The sequence below is a fragment of the Dreissena polymorpha genome, chromosome 2 (genome assembly GCF_020536995.1).
Source record: "Dreissena polymorpha isolate Duluth1 chromosome 2, UMN_Dpol_1.0, whole genome shotgun sequence".
Classification (NCBI taxonomy): domain Eukaryota; kingdom Metazoa; phylum Mollusca; class Bivalvia; order Myida; family Dreissenidae; genus Dreissena; species Dreissena polymorpha.
The window spans coordinates 126,740,341-126,745,064 of NC_068356.1; the positions used below are offsets into that span (position 1 = coordinate 126,740,341).

Below are 4,724 nucleotides of genomic sequence, written 5' to 3' on the forward strand. Positions count from 1 at the left end.
ACAAATTCATCGAAATTGCATTTTGTTTTAATGTAAACTTTGTCACAATTCACTGAAAAAAACTATGCAGTCACTGTTGCTTGGTTATGTATAACAGTGTCATGGGTGTCAATTATCCAGATTATTCCGGAAATCTGGATTTTAGCCGTCAGGTTTTTTTTTACTAAGAAAGTGACGCCGATATTCGGCGTCTTCCCCTACAAGAATTTTTCCCCTAAAACTACCATTTCCTCTCCCAAAATATAATTTTTCACCAAAATATAACATTCTACCCTCAGAGAAATGTTTTTTTTTCTTATGGGAAGTCGACACATCCAATTTGTACCATATACAACGATCTCGCTCTCTCTCTCTCACTCTCCCGACGAACACTCAAATCTGGGAATCCCAGTGATTCTATATATAGCTCTTAAATTACGTCATGGAAACCGGGCAACTAATCGTATTAATCATGTGACTATTTTACTGGATTCCGGTCTTCCGCGAGAAGGGTGTTTCGTCAATTAATTACCGGAAACCAGTCGAATTTTCATCCGGGTTATGTGAAAGCCAAGATATAAACGTTAAAACAGAAAAAAGTCTCACAATTGGCGTTCATACACGAACAAAATAAAACGTTCGGACTCGGAAAATATTAATTTCGTTGACGCATTTTTATGTCCCCCACTATAGTAGTGGGGGACATATTGTTTTTGCCCTGTCTGTCTGTTGGTCTGTTTGGCCCAACTTTAACATTTTGCAATAACTTTTGCTATATTGAAGATAGCAACTACATATTTGGCATGCATGTGTATCTCATGAAGCTGCACATTTTGAGTGGTGAAAGGTCAAGGTCATCCTTCAAGGTCAGAGGTCAAATATATGTGGCCAAAATCGCTCATTTTATGAATACTTTTGCAATATTGAAGATAGCAATTTGATATTTGGCATGCATGTGTATCTCATGGAGCTGCACATTTTGAGTGGTGAAAGGTCAAGGTCATCCTTCAAGGTCAGAGGTCAAATATATGTGGCCCAAATCGCTTATTTTATGAATACTTTTGCAATTTTGAAGATAGCAATTTGATATTTGGCATGCATGTGTATCTCATGGAGCTGCACATTTTGAGTGGTAAAAGGTCAAGGTCATCCTTCACAAGGTCAAGGTCATCCTCCAAGGTCAAACGTCATATAGGGGGACATTGTGTTTCACAAACGCATCTTGTTTAAGAATGAATCATCAAAAACCGTTGAAACCCAGCAGGATTCGGAGGTACATGTAATCAACATCGATTAATACTGTCGGATGATTGTGAAAGTGAAAGTAGACAATCGGCAGCTGCCGCACCTTTCCCTTCCAATACTGTAGCAGATCTAGATCGTCAACCCATTCATCATGAAATTGAAATCACAATATTGACATCGTTCCCCCGGCCCCAGTTGAAAACAATTCCCATTATTAGATCTACCCCTGCAACTTTATTTAGGACTTTGACTTTAATATCATACTTGTTCATTTGTTTAAGAACAAAAAGGTCAGAGACATGCCTCTTTTTCTAAAAAAAAAAACCTGAAGTCTGTAGGCGAGTTATAGAAATTGAAATGAACAGTTTTTATTTTTTCCCCAAATATGTCTCTTTCGCGCTCGATTTTCCCCTTTTACCCAGCGTCCAGCGTCTTCCCCTTTTTCTAAAAAAAACCCTGGCCGTCCAGAGTCGATTTTGAGATCAATGTAAATCTGATTTTTTTGCGGGGGTTGGGGGTGGAGAAGAGATTCTTTAAAGTGCGCAATCAATTAAGATTTTTTTTATATATTTGTTAAAGCTTCATCGTCTTTCTGGTAATGTGCGCTTGGTACCGATTTTTCCCGGTATTTTATTTATTAATTGCTGATTGGTTAGCTGATGGCTTGGACATGGACGGTAGCTGACGAAAAATCGTCGCTACTTTTCAAAACTCTTACAAGTCAACGAAACAATGCACATGTCCGTCATCATGAAATATTCTAAGTGATGGATTAGCAAAGTAAAGCAATGCAATAGCATATTGTAAAGCAATATGTTAACCAAAATATATATTGATTACGTATTTGCTAGGTAACTGTTTTTTTATGTCCCCCACTATAGTAGTGGGGGACATATTGTTTTTGCCCTGTCTGTTGGTCTGTCTGTTGGTCTGTCTGTTTGCGCCAACTTTAACATTTTGCAATAACTTTTGCTATATTGAAGATAGCAACTTCATATTTGGCATGCATGTGTATCTCATGAAGCTGCACATTTTGAGTGGTGAAAGGTCAAGGTCATCCTTCAAGGTCAGAGGTCAAATATATGTGGCCAAAATCTCTCATTTTATGAATACTTTTGCAATATTGAAGATAGCAACTTGATATTTGGCATGCATGTGTATCTCATGGAGCTGCACATTTTGAGTGGTGAAAGGTCAAGGTCATCCTTCAAGGTCAGAGGTCAAATATATGTGGCCCAAATCACTTATTTTATAAATACTTTTGCAATATTGAAGATAGCAACTTGATATTTGGCATGCATGTGCATCTCATGGAGCTGCACATTTTGAGTGGTGAAAGGTCAAGGTCATCCTTCAAGGTCAGAGGTCAAATATATGTGTCCCAAATCGCTTATTTTATGAATACTTTTGCAATATTGAAGATAGCAACTTGATATTTGGCATGCATGTGTATCTCGTGGAGCTGCACATTTTGAGTGGTGAAAGGTCAAGGTCATCCTTCACAAGGTCAAGGTCATCTTACAAGGTCAAATATTTTATTTTTGGGCATTCAAACGATATACACATTTTATTTCATGTTCAAAACATATTTTCGGATTGTCGTTTTTAGACACATTTTTGCATTGATTTAATTTTTTTGACGTCCTTGATTAACATACATAGAATGACGAATACACATGAGGTGATACAGACGGTCTGATTTATAATATTTCGCACAGTACTCACCAGAAATAGCAACTAGAAAGACTATTGAATAGAATAATTAGTGAGGGCTCGAGGGGGGGGGGGGGCACTGCCCTTTATTTACATTGGGGACTTGAGTCCACAGACCCCCCCCTCCCCCACGGCCTAATTTTCCGAATTTTAAATTTGGGACTATGGACACCCCTGAGTGTGTTCTAATCTCCTGAAGCAGAAAAACAACTGCCTTGTTGCATACATCAACGCTTCTCAGGAATAGGAATAAGTCACCAAAGAGTAGAACTATAAGACTTTCAATGGAATAAAGCTAGAATACAAAGGTTTGAACTAGTCTTTGAAATGAATCACTGATATGAGCTGCATACTGAGACAACTAGGCTTAATGCATGTGAGTAAAGTGTCATCCCAGATTAGCCTACCCAGGATTCTTGTATAGAGGCCTCCTTTTAATGAAAAGTACCATTTAAGTGCCAAGGCTGCAAAAGCTTATTTGGGATGACACTACACAACATGCATTAAGCCCAGTTTTCCCAGAACGAGGCTTATAAAGTGTATGCACTGCTGTCAATGGTGAACATCTTTCTGCCTGGTTGCAGCTGTGAAGATAAAGAAGAATAAGGACAATGTCAAGTTCAAGGTGCGATGTAGCCGCTTCCTCTACACACTGGTGATCTCAGATCGTGAGAAGGCGGAAAAGTTACGCCAATCTCTACCACCAGGTGAGTGATGATTTAATACCCGAGTCACGCTTTTGTGAAAAGAGGGTTTAATGCATGTGTGTGATTTGTCGTCCCTGATAAGCCTGTGCAGTGTGCAGCGTTTAATGCATGTGCGTAATATTTCGTCCCAGTTAAGCCTGTGCAGTCTGCTGATGATGTTTTTATGCTCCCCGAAATGGGCATGTAGGTACCTTGCATGGACCTCTACCTTTTGATGAGGTTTGAGGTCACTGGGGTCAAGGTCACCAAGGCTAATAATAGACTTCCTTCTGTCACACTTTTGCTACTGTTTCTCATAGCGCCTTCAATACTTTACCAATTGCTTTCATATTTGGCATGTATGTACCTTGCATGGACCTCTTCCTTTTGACGAGATCTGAGGTCACTGGGGTCAAGGTCACCGAGGCTAATAATAGATTTTTTAGGTGTTTATTAACACATACATTGACAAAGCGCATGATCGGGGAGCATCCATCAGTTTCACTGATATTCTTGTTATTTTAGAGGTAACAGCAAACAAAGAAGGATTTTAAGTTATTCTCATAGTATATATCCCAGTGAAAGTGTTGTCATAATTTGGTTGCTAATTTTATGCCCCATTTTTTTTAAGCCGGTGACATGGGGATTTTCCTTTCTGATTATGACAGGTTAACTGGATTTCACCATTTTGTTTTCACAAACCTCCATTGCTGTAACTGTCGGATAGTTTCACAGTTTTTATTGATGACGGTTCCCTAGCTACCTATTAAACCAAACATGAAACATCACCTACCTTGCCCTTATCTTGATTAAGAGTAATTCAAACCAGTCAATCTTACATAGCTTTTACCGATATATTGAGCATCAGCAATACATTATGCACCTATTTGAAACTTGCAAAGCGTTGTTGCTAATGGCCATTACCTATTCCCCATATAACCAAGCCTTAACTTCAACCTTGACTTTTAACCCTTTGTCCATAAGAAGCAAAGTGAAAATGGATTTTGCAACCAGCAATAAACCATAATAGCCTTTGAGTAACTCGCCACCTGTTCAGGTTTTATGCTGTTTGCTGCTCATCAGTAACTATGGGTTGGAAAT

The 4,724-nt window shown here is 38.8% G+C and overlaps 1 long non-coding RNA gene across 1 annotated transcript; it reads left to right on the forward strand.

Annotated features, from left to right (window-relative positions):
- Positions 1 to 665: 665 nt before the first annotated feature.
- Positions 666 to 3,589, forward strand: LOC127868923 (uncharacterized). The gene is made up of 2 exons (XR_008044308.1): positions 666 to 972; positions 2,418 to 3,589. It is a non-coding gene; the product is annotated as an uncharacterized LOC127868923 (long non-coding RNA).
- The last annotated feature ends 1,135 nt before the right edge of the window (positions 3,590 to 4,724 follow it).